The following is a 25,571-nucleotide window of genomic DNA, read 5'->3' on the forward strand; positions in this document are numbered from 1 at the left end:
AAAAACGGCCAGACCGATTTTTATGATATTTGATTTCTTGGATTCCTCTTAGACCGGAATAGGATAATAAGTATTAAAATATAACATTCATCAAAAAAAAAGATCCGCGTTACGAATTTCGCCGGAACAGCTAGTCTATATATATAAAAGGAATTTGTGTTAGTTACACCATTTATAACTCAAGAACGGCTGGACCAATTTTTATGATATTGGTTTTTTTGGATTCCTCCTAAAAATATAACTTTCATCAAAAAAAAAAAGATCCGCGGTACGAAGTTCGCCGGGACAGCTAGTACAATTGTACAATTGTACATGTAATTATTGTACTTAATTAGTAGTAAGAATAAACTTACAGTGCAATATACTAGGTTACATAAAATTCATACTTCGTTTGAAGGAAATTGCATACAATTCTACAATAAACTACCCATTAACATCTTGGAGATGTCTCTTAAAAAGTTCAAAGTTAGTATTAAACGTAAACTTATAGAAAAGTCCTTATGTAGTATAAAGGACTACTTAATCGATAAAAAAGCTTGGGTGTGAATTATGCTCTAACCAGGTTGTCTCTTCTTATAATTTTAAATGAGAATGTAGAATGTAAGATGGTGATAACAAAACAAAACAATCGACTAAGTTTGTTGTGGGCTTCTTCTTAGACCAGGACGCGTTTGGAACCCTCGTAGCTTTAGTTTTAAGTTTACGAATATGATTATCGCCATCATCTTACTACTGTGTAATTCTCATGTACGCATCAAAAGTGCCTCTTGAATAAAGATATTTTTGACTATGACTTTGACTTTACATGAATGCCGATAACCACTTGAGGGGTTGCTAAGGCGTCACCGGGGGATGGGGCGAGCGCGAGAACTCGCCATGAGAAGAGCCCCAGGGCTGGACGACATCGGGGGGAAGGTGGGAGACGTCGACCCAAGGGTGCCTCCTACGAAGACTCGGCTCGGTTCGACGTTAATCTGACTGTTGGTGGACTTTTGGACTAATCATTGTTTAGTCCAAACGCCCCCGTGACCGTGGTAAGGGTCAATGTCCGGATGACGTCAGAAATCGGGGCCCTCGTCTTTGCCGGCGAAGACACTGTGTTAGTTGTTCGGACACTTTGTCGGTAGTTATTTTATCGTAAGGGTCGTCAAGGACATGCTTCGGACGTCGCCGCTTGAGCTCAACGTCGGGGACGGGGGTATAGGTGGACGCCTTGACCACTAGGGAGTTGGGTGTCGGACTGCGTTCTAGTAATACTAAAACAAGGATGCAAACTTGAACGCCGCTGACGATCCGTAGCTAGTTTAATTATAATCCGCACAAAAACATTAACGCGTTCATGACCGGGTTTGTTGACAGAGGCGAAAATAGCGCCGATATAAAGATGAAAGTCGCTCCATTGGCACACATTCACCGAAATTGTAGCGGTGATTCAGTTTACACACACCTGTGTCTACATCAGACCTGGATGTAACAAAAGTGTGAAATTGTATATGTTAATTCAACTGGATACTGGTAAATTATCGAAATCTTGCAGCTTAGATATAATTGCAAACCTACTAAAAAACGTGGTAACAATTTTGACAAAAAAGAACCGACTTTGTTAAACGTCGGTAAAAAAAAGGTAAAATGTAAAAAATACGAAGTATATGATCTACACATGTATAGATTAATTTTATGTCCATAAAAATATAACAAAATTTAGTAACATATTAACTTTCTACATTTTTGGTGGCACCTATTTAAGCTAGCCCTTGACTGTAGTCTTAGAATGATCATCTTAGAATGCATCACACACCATCAGGTGAGTGAAGATAACTAGAATTTAACTTATAATATACAGATAAACACCCAGACACTGAAAAACATTCATGTTCATCACACAAGCATATTCCAGTTGTGGGAATCGAACCCACGGCCTTGGACCCAAACTGCACCTACCGGGAATTACCCCGGGGCATAAAACTTAAAACCACAGCGCTGACTGCGCCAGAGAGGTCGTCAAACAATATGTGCTACAACATTTTTAAGTTGGTCATTTAAGTCATAAGTCATATAATGGCGAACGATCTTATAGCTTGTACCAACTAGTAGTACTCAAAAATACAAGCACAGATTATTCCATCATTAAAAATATTGGTAACATCTCTTTATTAACGTTTATAGAAATAAGAAAATTTGAATATCGCGTGTCATTAAAGTGGCTACTAAAAGTTCGCACTTAGTTGGCAAGTTTTATAAAATACCACTAGAATAGAGTGTTTTGCTTTTACCTGCCTTCTGTGTCGAGGTTTTTCTTTGTAGGTAATGTTTTATTTTTAGCGCTTTACTTCGATACCACCTGAAAGTAAGTAATGAAGTGTCAAGTAAGTAAGTTAGTTTAGACAGTTTATTAAAACGATTTATGAAAAAAGGGATTATTTATGAACTCGTTGACTAGCCTATCGTACTTCATTGGCAAGTTCTATAATGTCGAATAAACTTGTATCTGAGGGACTTTCTCAATAGAATGTTTTGATCAATAGAATGTTTTATTTAGTAGGCAATGTTTTATTTTTAGCGCTTTACCACCTTAGATACCACCTAACAGTAAGTAATGAAGTGTCAAGTAAGTAAGTAAAATGTTTATACACACGTTTTTGAACTAGCCTTTCGTACTTCGCAGGCAAATTATATAATGTCGAATAAATTTGTATCTGAGCAGAGACTATCGAAGTGTGGGACGTTAGATTGTCTAGACTCCAGCGCTTAGTCAGCTGTCACGACAGTCGACAGCGCGGACGGGGCATATTTATACTGTGAAAGTTAAAGGGACTTATCTCAGCGTTTCCGTGCCTTGTACAAACTATTGTGGGCACAGATTTACTTGGGTATCTTAATATAAATCGGCGCTTATCTGGCCGTCATCCAATGTAACTTATTTTGTCTCCTACCTATAGATGGAATTAATGACTTTCTCCATTGCATTAGGGACTTTCTCAATAGAGCGTTTTGCTTTTACTTGCCGATTACCATTTAGTATTTTTTTTATTTCTATTGGATAGAAGCAGGCGTTACTTTGCGGAAATCCGTGATATATTATGAAGATTAAGCTTAAATTGCTATAGTCCGCGAAAAGCAGGAGAATCTGTATGGTGTAATTGTAACAATATGTTATAAAGATATGAATAATTGTAATAACAATCATAAGATATGTTTGGTGTGGAGTATAAGGATTGAAGAAATTATAAATTACACCATACAGAGTCTCCTGCTTTTCGCGGACTATAGCTAATTAAGCTAAATATTTTTTACTCGTAGCACTGGACATAGATTCCACCTGAATTATTTTGAGACAGTTGCGTCTGAAAAAAGTACCTACGGCAGTTTATTACAAACATATTCACAATCAAATCAAAATCGGTTGAGTAGTGTTTGCTAACAATCGTTCCAGATATTCACATTGAACCTCTTAACTAACCTACTCTACAGATAAAAAAAAATACTGTAGGTAAAACTGATGCTAATTAACTTGCATACATGTTTACTTATAAACTCCTAAATAAATGCTATCCTACTAAAATACTAAGTTAACTACTACTACTAAATTTATAAGTTAATAACTTAAAAAATTCTCCCTTTTTAACATTTCTAATTAAATGAAATTAAAAGATTATATCCTGTTATTGTATCTTGAAAATTAGCACAAACTAAAGTCTAATATAAACCCTGAAAATTAACAGTATGTGTACCCATGTGTCATTTTAATTACGAAACTAACTACCTATTTTAGTTAATTGTTTTTGTGACACTAAATATTATGCCTTTGCCACCATTCTCACTTATAAATTTAAGATGGTTGCGGACTAATATGTTAGCAGTGTGGCAGTTAAATAAACTATACTCCTAATTTATTTTATGAAAATAGAGGATGAATACAGATTCTCCTGCTTTTCGCGGATTTCCGCAAAGTAACGCCTGCTTCTATCCAATACTTCTAACCGATTTCTTCGCGACATCGTACCGGAAAATCGCTAAGCAAAAACACTTAGTTGGTACGTGTTGTCAGTAAGGTGGTAACTAGCAGCGGCCGTAGCCTCCCACCAGACCTGACCAGAGAAAATTCAGAAATTTTATAATCTTGAAAACAAGCCTGGTGTCGACACCTTGATCCTCTCTCACACTGTAATGTGAAACCGCCTTAATTTAATTACAAGTGAGGAATTTTTCTTGGAGATTCTATGTTTAGAATGTAATGATTTCTTACCGTTTTTAAATAATCCTCTATCACCGACCACATGAAACGCTGATTCTTGAAAGAAAACCTCGGAGAAACTTCAAAAGACTTCCTCAAACTAAACGTTTGTTCGTTTTGAAGATAGCTATGTTTATGTGAACCACAAGGATGTTTCCTTCGTGGAAATTGAAATATAAGAGGCGTTTACTCAATTGCGGACAAGCCTATTTTGTATGGCCTAGTTCCGGCAGTCTGTGTAACTCTTCGTTTAAGTAGTGCTTACTGTTAATAGTAATTATAAATAAATAAATAAATATAGTACGGACAAGATACACATCGCCATCTTGTCCCAAAGTAAGCGTAGCTTGTGTTATGGGTACTAAGATAACTGATAAATATTTTTTATAAATATTATACATAAATACTTATAATATAAACACCCAGACACTGAAAAACATTCATGTTCATCACACAAATATTGTCCAGTTGTGGAAATCGAACCCACGACCTAGGACTCAGAAAGCAGGGTCGCTGCCCACTGCGCCAGTCGGCGGTCTATTGTTTAATATAACTGCCATACCCCTAAAATATTGACGTGCTACTATCTAGGACCATCAAATGCACCTTAATGCATCATCAATAACCACCACGTTTTATGTGCTCTCCGGGCTCCGTGCTCTACTGAAAATTCTGTAATGGACACAAACACACACACAATACTTTATATAATTTTTAAACCGAACCGGGATTCGATCCCAGGACCTCATGACCCGTAGTTGAACATACTAACTAGTAGACCAACGAGGCAGTTCCTACCACACGATAAATAAAGCAGAATTGCATAGCTGTGTCTACCCTTTGATGTATTACCCAACTGGTTAGATGTCGTGACCATTCGTCCAAAGGGATGTTATCTTTTACACCATTTACGTCGAGAAGTAAACCGAGTTTGGTTACGCGGTCGCTAAAACAACGTCCTGCTTTACCCGAAAAGGGAAGATCAAAGACAATTAAAACTCTACATTCCACATTTCACCACGTTTTTGGTGGTGTTTATCTTGATAGTATTACATGGATGAAGTAATTTACTCGCTGTTCGTTTTAATCCGAGTGGAATTCGGAAAATTTAGTAAATTTGATTTGTTTTTATTTTCTAACATTTATTGATTTTCATTTTTATTTTAAATTTATAATAATGCTTAATTATATTTATAACTTATTTAAGTTTTTAATTTTTTTTTTTTGAATTGTGTCCGGAGATAACAGCGATAATGCTGTATACCTATGAGGACTCCACACACCTTTGAGAACATTATGTAGAACTCTCAGGCATGCAGGTTTTTTCACCATGTTTTCCTTCACCGTTGAAGAAAGTGATAATATAATTACTTAGAAAAGTTAGAGGTGGCTTTTGAGCAATTAGCTGTGTTCAATCAATAAAGGCAATGGATGCTATCTAGAACTTGGGTGCATAGCTTTTGTTTAAAGCAAGTGATATATAAATAACTTAAATTAATAACGCACATAACTCCGAGAAGTAATTGCTGCGTGCCGGGGTTCGAACTCGCTCTCCAGGAAAGGAAAACCGAAACCGTACCCACTAGGCTATCATCCCTTTCAAAATTATAAACATACTAGTTGTACCCTGCCACGTTACGCTGTGGCACATTGGTTGAGAAAAAAAGATAAAAACAATCCTTGATGCGTATTGAATATCATGCTAAAATTTCAGCCCGATCATTGCAGAACTTTTTGAGTTTTCGAAGCGTACACAAACCTACATAACTTTTTTATAAATAAAGATATGTGTTTTAGCACTAAATTGTCCCTCCTACTTCCAGAGGCAACCATTATTAATTGGAAATTAAAGATAGTTGCAATCATTCACTGCAAATCTTACATAGCCTTTTCCGCACTTAAAGTTTTAGTAGTAGTACCTATTAAAGCATTTTGTGGCCAAGCTTGTCCAGGGAAGTCCCTACTACCCCCATGCCTATTTAAGCTGCTAAGCTGCGTTCCAGTCTGAAGGGTGTCATTTCATAGGATGTGTTCCATGCATGGCATTCAAAGTGTTCCTCTGTTTATGTAACATAATATTATTATGGTTTTTTCACTAACCATTAGGTTACCACAGCTTGGTCCATCATTCATTACTATAAAAAAACCTTTAGGATGTTATCAACAATTATAATTATATAAATAATTTTAACGCCCCACAATCTCCTAAAATTTTTCGTAATCTGATAGTAAGTGACCTTAATTTAACAAACATGAAACTTTTATTAAATTTTAAGTCTTTGGGAGTTTTAGTATAAAACTTTAATTTTTTTTCATTAGCACCCGCGTAACCGATTTTGTGATTTAAACTTCATTCAATACATTCTTGTTTGCTCGTAAAATAGCCCAAAAAAATTCTGTCCAAATTTCATGTCTAAAAGAGTTTAGTTTTTTATGATTTTTTCTAATCATTAACGCCCCCGCTATATACTTCGGAGATTTAACACTTATAAAAAAGTTAGCCTATAAATTAAGTCAATGTATCCTCTACATGGATGCAAAGTTTCAATTCAATCGGATGTATACTTTAATAGTTGTAAGGGAACAACCGTAAAAAACTCTATAGATTTATATATTAGTATAGATTTATATATTTATTATCTTATATAATTAATAGTATTTTTTTTTGTATGTAAATATATGTTATTATTTGAATTTTATTGCGATTCCCCGTCTGTCATTACCTTATTCCGGACATTTAGGTAGCCTGGCAGAGATCACTTTTAGTGATAAGGTTACCTTTTGCACATACTATATTTAAGTTGAATCCTGTGTATGTTTTCCTACATTCTGCAATAAAGATGTCTAAATAAATAAATGACTCCAGTATCCATAATCTTATGTTAGACTTAAACGGGTGAAATACGTTGCAAAGTTTAAAAGGCAAAAGGCAATACACATATCATAACTAAAAGTCAGTATTAGCCAATGAAGAAAGTTAAATTTTATTACCCTCCAGAAACTTTAACGATTACCATCACTCCAATCTTATTAACAGGGAATAAAGTTCAAAATCTTTTACGTCTTTTGCGTGTGTACATATGACTGTTCAGTTATCATGTCGTACCATGAGGATGGAATGGGTTTGCAGACGAGAGCAATTGATTTACAACTTGCATTGTGGGCTGGCTATAATTGAATGACCGATATTGGTGTTACGAGTGAAAAGGCAATTGCATTAATGTACAATGTACACTCATCTTTACAGTGAAAGCGTTATTACAACAAAGAATGCTATAGAGTAGCCCTAAATTAATTCAGATGGCCATAAAGCTTTGTAAAGAAAGAAGCGAATTGGTACCAGTATATCCGATCTCTTAGCGTACGAATTATAACGTTTTTTTGCGTAAACAAGTCAAAGTTAGCTGGAGTGAACCAGCGGATCTTGAAAATTAGCATTTTTCAGCCGCTTGGCTGGAATAGTACGTAGAGCTGTCTTTTTTATTTTTTATTATTTCAAAAGTGTTTTCTAGTTACAATTGACGGAGCAAGCAAATGGTCCATCTGATGTTTAGTGGAAACCAACCATTTATTTTATTACATTACAAGTTAGCCCTTGACTGCAAACTCAATTCTTCAGGCAACCTAAGCGTAAGAAACTAGCAGCTGTACGATTTCAGATAATTTTGGTAAAGTAACATTGACAAGGTTTGAAGTCGTAACTTAAATTCCACTGTCTTTTTTACACAAAAACTTAAGGAAGCAATATCGTTTTATCATTCAGAATTGATTGCATAATATGAACCACGCCTCCAAACATTAGCTGTTGCATCGGTGATAAGATTAATAATCTAAAGATTGCAATCATAAGGGACTTGCCCACGATAAAATGATAATGATATAATCGTTTTTTTTAAGTAGAATATAAAATTTACTTAATTTGTCTTTTTTACATGAACCCCGCGCCAAAAATATTATAACACTCTCACACACACATACAAATATACACTTACACACACACACACACAAAACGCACACCCACACATACACACGTAAAGAAGGGTACATCTTACATACTTTACTAAATACCTTAATTTTAATATTTATAGATGTCAAAATGAAAGCTACATAATAGAAATGTCCTAATTTCAAACTGTTTATGTACATTCCGAAGGGCTGGTTATCCTTAACACAAATTAAGTCTAGCTAGCCAGTATCATAATATGCGGAATTTTAATTAAAGAAATAAACGATATTTTTATTATTACAGATATTATCATACATAACAAAGAAACTCATCAGTTTTATAATCATCATTAGTATAGCAGTTCCCTAATTTAGTTGACGTTTATGGTAACTGCATAGGGGTGGGCCAAGGGGTCGCAGAAAAATGTTATAATAGCCTATAGCCCTCCGCAATATGTTAAGCAGAAATATTTTTCAAATTGGACTGATATAACTGAGATAAGTGCGTTCAAATATACCAATAACTCTGCAGCATTCTTTTATTATGACAAATCAAATTATAGCGATGTTATTTATCTTACTTATACACAAACATATGTGTGTAAACAACATACTTAATTTATTAATAAAAAATTTAAGTTGACATTCTACTCGTATATGTAACAGTGATGACTAAAAATGTCCTTTCTTTAATATCTTTCTCAATGCTAAATGCGTTTTTGTGGCGTATTTAAAATGGAACAGCTCCATCGATTTATGGGTTCCCGGATAATTTTATTTCAGCGAATTACGTCTTTTTCTTCTAGCTTGTTTTAAATACCACACTAAAATATTACACACCGTTCCTGAAAATTGTAGCCTCTAGTTAATTACTCTCGATGAGAATGTAGCTTCCTATTATATCTTTGTGTCAAACTCTTTATAAGAATAATGCAACGAGTGCTTAAGCACTCGACCACTGCTGTCAAATCACCGCTGTCAACGGGGGTCGCTCTGCAGTAAACTTGGTAATGTATTTTTGACGACAAACGGTTGGCAACCTGTCATATAAGTTACACAATACGGCAGCTGGTGAGTAACCCTGTCCACACTACCCATAAAAGGAGTAGTTTGGCGCGACGCTCGTATCATAAAGTAGCGATGCTATGGCCGGAGCAGGTGGCGTTCGTACAAACAATGTTTTGGCAAATATCCCCGCGATCAGCTTCAATGCACAATGCTGACTGGCTACATAATGCTTTATACGTACGTGCTTTATTGCAATAACATTGCGTGATTTGTGCTTATACGCTCGTGTGATGTGTCTGAATTAGATTCTAGCGGAACTGGTAACTATGCAACTTTACAAAATAATATTAGACATTTTGTAATATTTTGTATATTACCTAAGATCTTCTTTCGAAAACCCTAACAGGCAAAGCAATCTGTGCCAATCTGAGAACCCATGTCAAATGAAGCATATAAAAACAGATCATGAAGTATCCCATAAAAAACGATTTCCCTACTATACGAGCCTACGAGAGATTTAACCAGGGTATGCAAAAGAAGGATGATGCCATAAAATGAAACAATCTTTTAACGTAACGTTTATGAGTTATACAAAAAATTTTGGGTATTCAAAGCTTTTGTGCATATATGAAGTGCACGCCACTGTATACGAGTACTAATCATGTCCAATTTGTGTTTCAGAAATTTATAGAATTATTTTATTAAAAAATGGATGGCTCACAAACTAGGCGTATTGTGCCTAGCACAATACATATATACCTGTATGTATTGTGCTGTATAAATAAATTTGAATTAAAATGGATCTGATTGAATGGATTTAATTATTTTTCTGTTTCTGATCTGTTTTATACATTAAATTTAGTAGTCTGCGTTTAAGCTATTATTTTTTATGGCCCAGAGAAAGTTGTTATTATTATTTGAACACTACAAACAACAGTAGGTAATACTATTTCAATCTGCTTGCCAATTATTGTCTTGTTTTCCAGACTCTCTCAAGATCTCCAACATCACCGGCGTCTATTTCGTTAAAATAATCGAGTATTCAAATGACAATAATGCAAATTAATCTTTATGACTTTCAATTCAAGTTTCATAGCCCCCAATCAACAAGGAACATCAAATTAAATAATCATCGCACAATTCTTTTAACATTAATTCATAACTATTTAAAATCGCTGACATCATGCGCATAGTAAATGGGGATTTATTGAAGAACTAGCTAATTTGTGTCACGGATGGACATCCCAATATAAATCAATGTCACTTTTGCGACACAATTGCTTTTGAGGAACTCAAAATAGCCCTGATTGGTCATTGGGCCCGCGTCAAAGGTCCACAATGATTTACGATGCCTTTCAGGAACTCGTTGTACTAATTAGTGGCCCTTTTTTGATGATGGTTTCATCGCTTTTCAGGGCTCCGTTGTTAGAATAACTGACACAAGGATATATTCATAAACGGAGAATTAGATAGATTTTTTTTTTTTGAATGTTGTAGTAGTTTATTGTAATTTTGTATTAGACCTTGAAAGCTTCTGTGCTCATACGGAGACTTTGTTTGGACTCGTTATTTTAAGCCTGGGAAAATTCGTTTCGACGATTCCTATGCCTTTAAGATAAATCTACAGAATAGGTTCTTGCACACTTGTTTTTACGAGCCAAGCCTAGCTTGGTGGGTAATCCAAGTGGTCTAAGTGATCCAGTGGCTAAACAGAGTCATAGGTAATTCAAACAGTTGATCAACCTTTTTATCATGTTTTCAGAGGTAATTTTGGATATACTAATGCATAAGTTGAGTGACAAGGTGAAATTAAAAAGTAGAAGTAAAAGCGGTGAAAACAATAGTATAAAATGTTATTGTATTTTAAAAATTAAATTACTAACACAAAGTGGTTAGTATATATGATACTATAAATATAAAATATAAATAAAAATGTTAATATATAGGTGTAACGCTTAATAATTGCTTGTGTGATAGGTCTAGATGAATAGAACATATTTGAATTAGTATTTTGAATTTATCTGAGAAGCTGGAATAACACCAAAATTCTGAAAAGTACTGTATTTAAATATTTAGTATTTCTTTACTAAAGAGAATTATCAATTATTTACACGTACTTTCGTTTCCCCCCGTAAGCTTCGAATATTTCCGCGTTTATGAAACGTTGCATGATGATCAAATGTTTCGACCGGCGCGTCGGATGTTTGTTAAACGAAAATGTTTGAAATAAATTCGTTCAATTGCCCAGTTAATGTTCTCGGCAAACTAATTGATTTACGACATCGATTTATTAATATACCAGTGTACAGACGCGCAAAAAATGTGTGAGCCTACTGACGTCATGTGAGATAGTCTGGCTTCCGCCCGCACCGGTTGACACGCTTGGGTTTATTTTGTTGTAGGATAAAGAAATTGATGAATAGGAAGCCAAATTTATTAGATATATGGTTCAATTATTTCTGCTGCCCTTCACAAATATTTACAAATAATAAAAATCAGGAATTAAGAGATCCGAGTGGCGCTGAAGTGGCAATGGGCGGGGCACATAGCTCGGAGAACCGATGGACGGTAGGGTCTGTGCTGGACCTCGCACCGGAACATTCAGCTCTGGTAGATCCTCGACGAGACGGGTGGCATCAAGCGAGTTGCAGGGAGCCGCTGGACTTAAGCAACATTAGACCGCGGTATTTGGAACTCCCTACAAAATACCTATGTCCAGCAGTGGACGTCCGTAGGTTGATATAATGCTGATCGTACATTAAAGTAAATTACCATGTTTCAGAAGCAAGTTAAACATGACATTAGCTGTGGTCTTTAAAACAAAGCTTATGCCCGTTTTTACTAAACCACGGAATCGCCTAAATCGAATGCCTAATGATAGGCGATGACTATAGAAAAAAAACTTTTCACCAACTCTGAGTTAATAACTATTCGTCAAATGTAAGTATGTACCTAGGAATATCCTAAGATTAGGCGTCACTTATTGCATTGCCTTGTTCGACGTTAGTGATAACGGGCAATAGTCACTCAGTAGACGATTTAACTATGCTCGGAGTATTTCCAAGTGATTGAATCGGACATAGCTGTATTAGTTCTGAGGCTGAAATAGCAATTGGTGAGACATTTAGCTCGGAGAATCGATGGACGCTGGGGTCTCAAGCTGGAAGACTTCCAACCAGGTGTACAGATGTCATCAATAGAGTCGTTGGGAGCCGCTGGACTTAGGTGGCAAGAACCCGTTGAATTCCCTATGTTCAGCAGTGGACTTTCATCAGTTGATATGACGATACTGATGCAAGATAAGAAAAGTTAGTGTTGTTTTGTTATATTTATAAAATAATTGCCTCTTATTGCATATTCACCCGCCTCAAAAATTTATATAATTTGTTCCTGTAAAATTGTCAAACGTTTGTTAATAGACCATAGATATAGGGAAGGCACTGTCTCCTGTAACACAGTTTAAACTACCGCCTGAGACAGGGCCACACTCAAGAAATGTAAAATAAAGATAAAAATATTTTTAATATTCATTAAGCCAAAATTCGAAAAAAAACGTGCACTTAAATACGGTCAAACCTCCCTAGAACCAAAAAAACAACAAATAGCTATATGGTGTCAGGTTATTTTGTCACTTTCATTTAGAAAAAGTGTCGAAATTTGACACTGCATTCGTCACATTCATTCCAAAAAAAAAGTAGAGTCCACAGAGTAGTGTTATGTACAGTCAGTAGCAAATATTCGCTTTCATTTTAATCACATTTTATGTCATCACCTTCATTTTCATCCTCGGCCTATATAAAAGAGATTGTATTCTTAGATATACAATAGCGTTTGTCAAAATAAGAATTTAGGTATTTTATCATCAAAATTTAACCTCCCCGAAAGTGAAGTTGAAGTCCTACCTACTGGGCTATCACAACTTCTATAATACATACAATCATCAGGCCAACTAGTAAGTACCATTACGACGTATAAACTCATTTCGGTAAATATACAAAGATAACAGTTACCTACAACTGTTAGTAAGTAAGTACGGTTGAGTGTACAGGGGGTATTAGCACGTGATAAAAACTGGCTCGTCGATCACGTCGGTACGTCACGTTGACAGATGCGCTGGTTTTTGTATCGCATCGTAAATCGCGGCCATTCATCCGAGGCGTTTGTGAATGGACGCTGACGAGCGTTAGGATGCCTTCACAAATGTTCGTGCTACGTTCGGAATGCCAGATTTCAGTTTTGCGTATAAAATATAAATATGTGTAAGAAAAAAATGTACTCTATAGATACCACTAAACACACTTTAGTGGTTATCATGGATTATAATATTATGGTTACGCATTATAAAAGGTCGCTCATCAATCACACCAATACGTCATGTTGACAGGGTCTCTGGTTTTTATATGTTGTAAATTGCGGCCGTTCATTCGATGTGTTGTAAATGGACGTTGAGGGGTGACGAGCGTTCGGTTGCATTCATAAATGTTCACGCTACATTTTATAATAATAATTAATAACATTTATTTGAATATGTCAGTTAATATGGCAAGTGAACAATTAACATTATGTGGCATAAGGTATCATTTCGATGCAAGGGTTTTAATCTAGTAACTGACAACAAACAAAAAACACGTTTTTCATGGAAAATGATATTGATTTTTTTTTTATATACGCCTGCATTAAAAAAAATTTAAAGATGCAAACATACATCACATCATAATAATACACCCCACCAATCTTGGTTTTCCTTATTCTAAGGTGCCTAAGGTTAGAAGAGATCGCAACTAAGCGATAAAGGGGGCCTTATCGCTTTTTTGTTTTGTATACTACTATCCTTTACTTTTTTTAAGTTTCCACTTTATTTTTTGTGGTGTACAAATGAAGTATACACTTAATATAATAGAAATAAATGAATATATCCATCACATTGTTTATTCTACCGTAATAATATGGCTGGCCCGTACAAGTCTGTAGACTCCCCCAAGTTCACACTTCACACTTTACGGCAGATGCGCTGTGCTGTTGTATCTAATGATGCAATCACGAGAACTGAGTGGCACACATTTCGAGTCATTACAATAATATTTACGTTATACCAATTGTGAAGCATCAGCTGTTTTGATGTTTCTTTTAAGTTTTTTTTTATTCGCCTAATAGCCCTTGACTGCAATTTCACTTAATGTTAAGTGATGCAATCTAAAGTGGGGATGGCAAACCTCATAGGAGTATGGCATATAATGGCATTAATATCTTCAACGGCCGACTGGCGCAGTGGGCAGCGAACCTGCTATCTGAGTCGTGGCCGTGGGTTCGATTCCCACTACTGGAAAATGTTTGTGGGATGAACATGAATGTTTTTCAGTGTCTGGGTGTTTATCTGTATATTATGAGTAATTCTATGTATTATATTCATAGAAATATTCAACAGCCATCTTAGTAACACAAGCTATGCTTACTTTGGGGCTAGATGGCGGTGTGTGTAATGTCGTAGTATATTGATTTATTTATATTTATCTTTGTATGTAGGGTGGTACGTAGCCACGGCCGAATGTCAGACCATATAAGAGAAAATCCGAAACGCTTAAATTTCCAAATTGTCCCTACCGGAGGTTAAACCTATGACCTCACACTTGTAAGACCGCTCCACCAGGGAGGTTGAAAAGATGTTTATGTATATGTAAATATATGATGATGGATTTTATATCCATCATCATATATAAAAAACTAAAAGAGTTTGGAGGACTACATTAGAGGTCTTACTTATATGTTGAATATTAAAACTTGATTAGTTAAACAATGTACAACTTATATTCAATGTTTATTTATTTATTTTTATTTTAAATTCTTTATACACCACTACACAGTTACGAAAATATAGGACGAATAGAGAGAAACACAAAAGCTTGAGTAAAATACAAAAGGCGGCCGTTTCGCTTAAAAGCGATCTCTGCCATGCAACCTTAGGATTAAGGACAATAAGAGCGAGACCAAATAGGTGGTGGTAATTACTATAAACCTACATTCAAATAACTACATACGACTACATAAACAAAATATACACAAATAAAAACATAAAATAAAAAATTTATATATATGTATAAAATAAATATGTCGTGGAGTTTATGTCGTTTATGTTTTATTTTTGGTGTGCAATAAAGTATACTTCCAATTACAATACTATGTCTTCTCTCTATCTGCCATCAATAATTTGAAGAAGACAAAACATTGCGTAACTATGCAAACGCCTTGACAGCATCGCATATATACGCATATATACGCATTGATTTTATATGTCACTATCAATATACGTAAGGAAATGAATTTGCCGGTACGTACATAATAATTTGTGTACATCTTTATTCTTAGCACCGCGAATTCAGTCTGGCGAGGAAACATCTGCTGTCAATGCAATTATAACGATCGTGCTGTTCCGTTTGTTTATTTATCTCAAATAAACTAGTTCACACCTTTCTAGAATTAGTTATGATATTACACCCCAATGAAAATCTGCAATTCATATTATGGCAGCAACAATTTCTATACTTAACAACATTTGCATTTTTTTTAACATTTTATATTTATTTTTATAATAATTATCTAATTATTAATGTAGTTCTTTAAAAAAGACAATTAATACCGGCTTTATTTGTTGTGTACCTACTTCTATTTAGACCTGCGCGTTTGCGAATGTACCTTCCGCCATCAAGTCACCGCTATGTACACATTTTTATATGATGTGGCTAATATTTGACTTTGATTTTTACTTTGAATAATAAAAGAAGTCTGTGTGGGAGTTGGAATAATTACTTATGAATAGTTAGAATCCAATTAATGCTAGGTGGTACGACGTTCACCGGGTCATCAAGTATTTTATTTAAAGAATTCCAATCGCCCAGTTTAAAGCCACTATAAAGTTGAGACAAGATTTGCTTGTATTTGGCTTTTTAGTGCAAAAAAAAACATTTTGCTCAGTTATTTCACAGATGGCATATAATAGGATATCAACTTTGTATGGATAATATTCACCTATTTGATGCCCCATGCTATAAAGTAAGAATACCTTTTATATATTGTTTAGAGTTAAGATATTTTTTGTAAATTCAAAATTCAAAAAATTCAAATTCAAAATTCATTTATTTCAAGTAGGCCTAATACAAGCACTTTTGAAACGTCAAGTCTGTCCGTGTGTAGTTGACTCTACCATCGGTTCGGAAGGCAGATTCTACCGAGAAGAAGCCGGCAAGAAACTCAGCAGTTGCTCTTTTCCAACATCAAAAATTTACATTTTATATTTTAACATTCATTTTTCTATCTTGTGAGAGATGAAAGCGGAGCCGGATGCTTCCAAGCAACCTTGTCATTAAGAAACTCATCAATTGTATAATAACCTCGCTGTAATAAATGTGTTTTAACACATTCTTTAAACTTATGGATTGGTAGGTCCAAAATTACCTTAGGAATCATATTATAAAAGCGTATACTCAATCCCACAAATGACTTCTGCACCTTTCGCAGACGATATGCAGATGTCACTAATTTATGACCATTTCTTGTAAGTCGACTGTTTATATCCACTTTTTGTTTATAAAGACTAATATGTTGTCTTACAAATACTATATTGTTATAAATGTATTGTGAGGCTACCGTAAGTATACCAATTTCTTTAAATTTTTCACGGAGGGATTCACGTGATTTAAGTTTATATATTGACCGTACAGCTCTTTTCTGCAATATGAATATAGTTTCAATATCAGCAGCTTTGCCCCATAATAAGATCCCGTAAGACATCACACTATGAAAGTACGCGAAGTAAACAAGTCTTGCTGTTTCTACGTCAGTAATCTGTCTAATTTTCCTGACGGCGTAGGCAGCCGAGCTTAGTTTACCTGCTAGTGTATCTATATGGGTACCCCACTGAAGCTTACAATCCAAGGTCATGCCTAGAAAAACTGTGGAATCTTCCATTTTTAGTGATTCTCCATTTATTATTATATTTTTATTAACTTTCTCTACATTTGGTAAAATAAATTCCACACACTTAGTTTTTTTTGCATTTAAAAGTATATTATTGACAGTAAACCAGTGCGACACATGCGACATAGCACGGCTTACATCGTCAGAGTTGTCTCTACCTCTATCAGTTTTAAAAATTAGAGATGTATCATCAGCAAACAGTACAATGTCACAGGTTTCACTGACATGGTGTGGTAGATCATTTATATACACCAAAAATAGAAAGGGACCCAAGATTGAACCCTGTGCGACACCCATTGACGTAGCCGACCCCTGCTACTTAATGTCTTTTATGCAAACCCTTTGGGTTCTGTCACTGAGATAAGAGGCAACCAAATTTAGTGCAACGTTTTTGATACCATAATGGGCTAGTTTAAGAAGCAAGGTTTTATGATCGACACAATCGAATGCTTTGGATAGAGCACAAAAAACACCAATGGCATTCTGCGAACGTTCCCAGGCATCGTACACATGTTTTAAAAGTTTAGCGCCTGCATCCGTGGTGCTACGACCTTTAGTAAAACCGTACTGCTCCGGATGTAGTAAGTTATTTACATTGAAGTGATTCAAAAGTTGATTTAATATAATTTTTTCAAAGACCTTACTAAGAGCTGGTAAGATTGAAATGGGTCTGTAATTGTTAATGTCGTTTTTATTGCCAGATTTAAATAGAGGTATAAGTTTACTATGTTTCATTAAATTTGGAAAAGTACCTCTATCAACACATTCATTAAAAAGTATGGCTAAGTAAGGGGCAATAACGTCTATAATGTTAGATATTACCATTACAGACATACCCCATAAATCACCGGTTTTTTTCTGTTTCAACAACTTAAAATTCTTTATTATATCATATGCAGATATATGTTTAAAATTAAATAAAACGTTGCACTCATTAACGTTGTTCCTCAATAAACTCTGAGTTGCAGTAGGTGAAGAATTAAGTGAATCAGTCAACAAAATAGGAACACTCTGAAAAAAGTTTTCAAAGGTACTTGCAACCTCACTGTCAGCGGTAACTTTATTATCATTAATAATTAATTCAAAGTTTACGTTGCGAGATTTAGCTTTCCCAGTTTCATTATTAACAATTTTCCAGGTTGTTTGTACTTTGTTATCCGATTTTATGATTTGATCCTTAAAGTATAGCGACTTAGCATGAAAGCAAACGTTCTTAAACGTTTTAGAGTACATTTTTACGTGTTGTAGGAAAGCTGGAGTATGGTTATATTGTTTTTCACTATAGAGCTCATACAAATTATCTCTACTTTTGTATATGCCAATAGTTGCCCAATCGCTAAACTTTATTTTTTTATTGAAATCTATATGTTTGAAATTGAATATTTTGTTAAATTCATTTTCTATGATATTAAAGAGCGTACCATAAATGCTGTCAGGATGACCGTTCTTAAAGACAAGGGCAGGAATTTTGGATGATATTTCACCTTTGAATCGCGTCAATTTGCTCTTAGTTATCGGCCTACACTTGACGGTATGTTTATCTTTGTTTATATTATTCAAAACAGTAATTTGTTGGCCACAATGATCTGATCTTAAGTTGGTTATTATCGATTTACCTAAGATATCACAGTTGAGAAAAATATTATCTAAACACGATGCTGAGGTTGCTGTGATTCTAGTAGGTTCACTAAAAGCATAATTTAAATTAAAACATTTAAATAAGTTTAGCAACCTAGTCGTAGTTGCATTACTAAGTAAAATATCAACATTAAAATCCCCGCATACTATTGCTTTTTTTGTGGATACAGACAATCGCTTAAGCACATCTTCCATTACATCCTCAAAAAGGCTAAAATCACCTGAGGGGGGACGATATACACACACTATTATAAATCGCTCCAGCTCCACACAAGATAGTTGTACAGTGCGTTCAACAGAAATACTAACTATGTCTTTTCGCTCCTTACAAGTTATATTATTGTGTACAAAAATTAAGGACCCACCATGAATTGCAGTCCTTCTGAAGAACACACTTGACATTTTGAAATTCCTTAAGATAACTGCTGGATGTGCACCAGTGAGCCAATGCTCAGTAATACACAGAATGTGTATATTGAGTTTTTCCACAAACAGTTCTATTTCAATTTCTTTGCCGGTTAAGCTCTGTATATTTTGATGTACAATGTTCATATTGGAGAGCTTCTCCGTTGTCTGGCTGGCCGTTGTTAAATAAACATTATTATTATTATATTTATTTAATAAAAGTACGATGATAAAGTCGCAGTCAATATCGTGGGTAGCTACAGCATAATAAGGCCGCTACATACACAGTGGCGTGCACTTCGTACATGCACAAAAGCACTATATACCCAAATTATTTTATATCACTCGTGTTGGAGGGGAATTTTTCCATTTTATGCCATGTACCTGCTTTATGCATACCCTACAAAAACCCTATGCACGCCACTGTACATACATACCGAACGTATTATAAACTTATATGTATATAATATATTTATATAAGTACCTTATACGACATACAAAAGAATTTGAATTGATTAGCATAACTTTTACCGAGATAAATATTCTCGTCTTAATTGATAATAAAAAATATAATGTTATGCAAACAACGCAAACAAGAAACGCCTTTAAAAACAATTATTATCAAAATGATGAATGGAACCGCGAACAGAATTATTATTATAAAGATTAAATTTGCATCATCAAATAGTTTGGAAACTAAATAAACAATAGGCGGTTTTATCAACGAGAGAACTGGTCTTGAGTAGGGTTTCATAGTGGTATTACGACTCGATCCTTCGCTTCATATCGTCATGACGAGCCTCCGGCTTTCTAATACCTTTCCTAAAAGCTCCACATTCATTCGAACATTATTGACTTTTATTATTGTTCCACAAGGTGGATAACAGTATTAAAACTGTAAACGTAGTTTTAATAATAACGCATACAAGCATATTTCCATTATTATATCTCGAATGCCGGCAAAACTAAATACCACAGACAATGACAATGTGTCAATATCTGTGGTTAAACTTAGGGGTTGCTAACAACCGCTTTGGTAATTCCGCACTAACAATATAATTTAAAATGTGTCTGTTTGTTTGTTACCTATGTTTTGGCTAAACCACCGATCTAGATTTTTTTTACGACAATACACACATCGCCATATAGCCCCAAAGTAAGCGTAGCTTTTGTTATGGGTACTAAGATGACTGATGAATAATTTTATGATTAATATACATAAATACTTATAAAATACAAATAAACATCCAGACACTGAAAAACATTCATGTTCATCACATAATCATTTTCCAGCTGTGGGAATCGAACCCACGGCCTTGGTCTTAGAAAGCAGGGTAGCTGCCCCCTGCGCCAATCAGCCGTCTTTCAGATTGGTATACATATAAGTACCTACTCGTATTTTGTAGCTGGCTTTAGTTTGGAGATTAATGCCGCATTGGACTCTAGCCTATAGCCTGTAAAGCGATCCAGCTTACTGTACTTTCCACCCCTTCATCTCGTGTATTTTTTTGTCTATAGTGTACAGTAAAAATATTATTCAACAATAATTAATTGAAAATTCATTAAAGCAATAATTAGCCTCTAAATTTTTGTTAGAGTATTAGATCATTTAGTGTTTACTTTTTCAATTTAGTAAACAATTACAATAATCCAAAACATTTTTCATCATCATAGTATCACGACGATCAAATCAGCTATCAATTTAATTTAAATATCGATACCAAAATATAACCCATCCCTATCGGGCTGAAATACGAGTGTGTTCGAATAACCATCTCAGGTTTGGAGGTTTGGAGTGGCGCGGGCGTTCCGTTTCTCGGAACCATTTGGCGAGCCGAGCGTTTGAAATAAATTGGTTCCTTGTGAACAATAAAATATACTACAGCCATCTGATACTTGTACATTAAATAAACAATTATGTTCATTTTGGTTTTAAAATGCTGCGTTAAAATAAATACTGTTAGTTTTTTTAATAGTAATAATTGACGGACCAAGTACATGAAGAAGAAACTTCCGCAACGCCTATGTTTGCCTCGAGTGCCGTTAATAAAACCAGCAACCACGCTCTTCAGAAAATAGTTCTAACAGTTACTACGCTGTAGCTTATAGCTCTGAGAAACCATGAACATTGGGTACCCATGGTGCTGGAATGTTGACTTTGCACGAAATGCAACATAACATAGCATCCTTTTATCTAAATATTGGATAGAAGCAGGCTATACTTTGCGGAAATCCATAATATATTAGGAAAAATTGATAAGTAAAAGTTAAGCTTAACAATTCAGGAGAAGTTGACTTTTCAATGAATAATTGTTAAGCTTAACAATTATTCATTTTAAAGTAAACATCTCCTGAGGATGCTTCGGTTTCGGAGCGAAATGTGGGTACATTGCCGAGGATCTGTTTGGTGTGGAGTATACGGATAGAAGTAATTATAAATTACACCATACAGATTCTGCTGCTGTTCGCGGAGTATAGCAAATTAAGCTTAATTTTCATAACATCCTTTTATCACCATCGTCATTAGCATATTAACGTCCGATTGATGGGCACGGGCCACAGCTTCCATGAAAGGAAGAGTTTTAGTGAATAAACCCATCACGCTGCCCAATGCATGATGTGTGGGCTTTAACGGTTTAACACATGTTGTGATAACCGGGAGCTATGGATTATCGAGCTGTCTATTTACACACTCTCATTGTCACTGGTCAGCCAAGAGATATCAGGTCTCGGTTTATAGGTTAAAAAAACCTCAGTACCATCCCGGTGTTTGGAATTTGTGAATTATTCAGCCCCGTGCCTCGGAGAGCACGTTAAGCTGTCGGTCTAACGCCTGATCTATTTTCAGTCGTGTCAGAGCTGCCTTCCCATCGGACTGTGAGAGTACGAGAACAGACAGTGTACCTACCTATGTTTGTGTACATACTCAGGCGTATTTGAATATCGGTGGGGATTGACCACAATGGCCGAAAGCAGTCTGGGAAACTGTATTCTGTATACTTTTCGGAGTTATGTGCTTTTTAAGCAATTAAAATAGTTTGATTTAACGATGCACTTAAACCCGCACGCCTAAGAGTTACGCCATAAAGTTTTCTAAGGCGTGTGAATTCCATCAACCCTCGCTTTGCCAGCACGGTTGACTACGGCCTACGCTTATTGTGAGAGGAGACCCGTGCCACAGTCATCTTTATTATCATCATCTATCCTCATCACCGGCCCACTACAGGACACGGGTCTCCTCCTATAATAAAAAAAAAAATGCTTTATTGTCATAAAGAAAAACAAAACAGAATCAAAAATACTTAAACATAACACATATAATAAGAAGGGGTTAGGCCGTACGCCACAATGCTAGTCCAGTGCGGACTGGTGGACTCTACATGCCTTTGGGAACATTATGGAGAACTTAAATTCACGCAGATTTCCTCACGACGTATTCCTTCACCGTTGAAGCAAGTGATATTTTAATTAACCGTCGGCCGATTGGCGCAGTTTGCAGCGACCCTGCTTTCTGATATGAATCGGCCGTTGGTTCGATTCCCACAACTGGAAAATGTTTGTGTGATGAGCATGAATGTTTTTCAGTGTCTTGGTGTTAATATGTATATTATAGGTATTTATGTAAATTATTTAAAAATATTCATTAGTCATCTTAGTACCCATAACACAAGCTACGCTTACTTTGGAGCTAGATGGTGATGTGTGTGTTGTCATAGTATATAAATTAAATTATAATTAATTTAAACGCACATAACTTAATTAATTTAAGCATGCTAGGATTCGAATACGGCCCTTCAAAAATGAAGCTGAAGCCCTAACCACTGAGCTATCACTACTAGTGGGAGTGGGAGTGGCATAGTAAGCCATTACTGATAATAATGATGAGCTATTACGATAAAATTCGATTGGAATAAATGTTTTGGCAGTTTCCCTGTGAGTTATTTGAATAATATTCAGTTATGTGGTTGCCGGTTGCTCTAATAAAATGCATTATGAATAAACATTAGCATGCGGCGAACATTGGAGACGTCTGTACAGTTTACGCATATTTAAATACTATTTAGTACGAATCATATGTACGACGTCGTGACGGCAGATCAGAACACAGTTGTCACAACCCCTCCTTTTCCCGCGGGTGTCGTACGAGTGTAGTACGATTTACGGAGAACGGGAAGCAACTTCGCGTGCTTCTACTACCATCTACTGCGATCACCAACCCGTCTGCCCGCCAAACCAAAACTAAGGCAAAACCTCCCGAGGCGTTTAATAAAGCAATACACTGTTTATATATACTATTGATGAGAAATAAAGAAATAATATGTAATTCCGTAAAGAACTCATCTTGAGTTAAGTATATTTCAATTATATCCATACTAATATTATAAGTGCAAATATGTGTTTGTTTGTACGTTCGGCTCCGCTACCGACATTGAATATCGTGGAGACGATTGGGATATCTTTAGGCTCGGAAAGATTAACGACTAAAATAAAACGAACGTAGAAAAAAAAAGTGGACGTATTGCTTATGTCATACAATCATCTTTTTAGAAACTTACGTTTTGTATTTACATAAAATACATACTATTATAGTAAGCTTAATTATTTTATATTATACTAGCTGACCCGTGCAACTTCGTCTGCACCAAATCGGTTATTACCGGAAAACACGAATAAAATGTCATTTTCTAAAAATGAATCCTAGCTAGATCGATTTATCGCCCCCGAAACCCCCTGTATACTAAATTTCATGAAAATCGTTGGAGCCGATTCCGAGATTCCAATTTTACATATATAAGAATTGCTCCTTTAAAGATATAAGATAATCGTTCTGTAAACGCATCTTTTTACGTTAAAACGTAATTCTTGTGTTCATTTATTAATTTCTTTCAAAACAAAATCAATACATAAGTTTAATTCAAATTCAAAATTCATTTATTTCAAGTAGGTCTAGTTTATAAGCACTTTTGAAACATCAAGTCAGTCTTTACTTGTAGGACGGTAGCTACCGAAGCCTCCCATTAGACCAAACCAGAAACCATTTAGAATTCCCAAATGGCTCCTGCCAGGATTCGAACCCGAGACCTCCAACTTAAAACACTTAAACTCACAGCGCTCACCGCAGGGAGGTTGCCAAGAAAATTGTACTTATAGCTTTATCGTAATATTTGATGATAAGCAAAGTGCAAGCATTTCTTTCCGTAAGAAACATAAAAATTTGCAATAAAATACCAGATTCATTCAAATAAATATGCATATTCCTCAATAAAGGACATGTAAAAATATTAAGGTTCTAGGAAAGGATTATATTGAAAGTCCTACGATCGACGCAAAATGCTCTTCAACATATAAATTTATCAATAATTATCTTTTGTCAAATGCCGCAAACCCTCAACGGGCCGACTGCAATCTGTAAAAACGTAGGTTCCTTCGTTCAACAATTATATTAACGCGCCAACGCGGTTTATAATAAATCTAGGGCCAAAATTTTGAACGCAATGTTATTTCGACTGACTTAAAAATATATATTCATAGTATAAGTACACTTAGGTAGATTATGTTATTTCCCTAATAATTATAGCTTGAACACACCTTTGCAAAAAACGAGACATAAAATTAGTGATAAAATAAAATAAAATTTAAATAAAATTATTATAATAATAAATTTTATTTAACGTCTAAATAGTCATTTCTCTTGAAATGTATGTAACTTATATTAATTACAATTAACTAATATCCTTTATATTATAATTTTTTTAACACTGAAATTATGAAAGAAAATTGTAAGGTAGAGTTTTCATTTGATCAACAGATCTAAATTCATTATTTACTTTGGGATAAAGTTGTAACCTCTAGCGATATATTAAAAAGATTTAAGGTTTATATTATATATATTATTTTTTATTTACATTGGCACATCCCGGCATATTTTACTTAAATTCATTTATTTCATAATTACCTTGCAATCACGTGGTACCTTCTTTAAATTGCACTTATGCACTTATCAGTTACCGCCAAACACAGTTACAGAGTTGAAAAAAATATTTTAATTCAGGTTTTAATTTACCGGCGCGGTTACAGAACCGCGAAAACCGCACGTCCTCCCTCAACGACAGTTAGGCACCGACTGGCCATGTAGGCAGCGGGCGATAATCGAGATGCGTGCGAATCGTGAAAATTATTCGTTTTTCTTTCAATTCAGCGATGTGTCATGATGTCATCTATAACGTAACCATTTTTATTTCATAACTAGCAGCGCCCCGCGGTGTTACTTGCGAGGAATAAATCGTTTGGTTGCTTTGTTAGGACGTGAAGGAAAGAAGATGTTTGGTGTAATAATACGAACTGTAAAATTTTTAAAGAACCAAGCAGA

At 35.1% G+C, this 25,571-nt stretch overlaps 1 protein-coding gene across 1 annotated transcript in view; it reads right to left on the reverse strand.

Moving 5' to 3' along the window:
* LOC120625596 overlaps positions 1–25,308 on the reverse strand; it is a 182,967-nt gene extending 157,659 nt beyond the window's left edge. The window contains exon 1 of the mRNA XM_039892660.1: positions 25,158–25,308. The gene's annotated coding sequence lies outside the window, so the exon portion shown is untranslated. The remainder of the gene's footprint in view (positions 1–25,157) is intronic.
* Positions 25,309–25,571: the final 263 nt, after the last annotated feature.

The sequence above is a fragment of the Pararge aegeria genome, chromosome 8, assembly GCF_905163445.1.
Source record: "Pararge aegeria chromosome 8, ilParAegt1.1, whole genome shotgun sequence".
NCBI lineage: Eukaryota > Metazoa > Arthropoda > Insecta > Lepidoptera > Nymphalidae > Pararge > Pararge aegeria.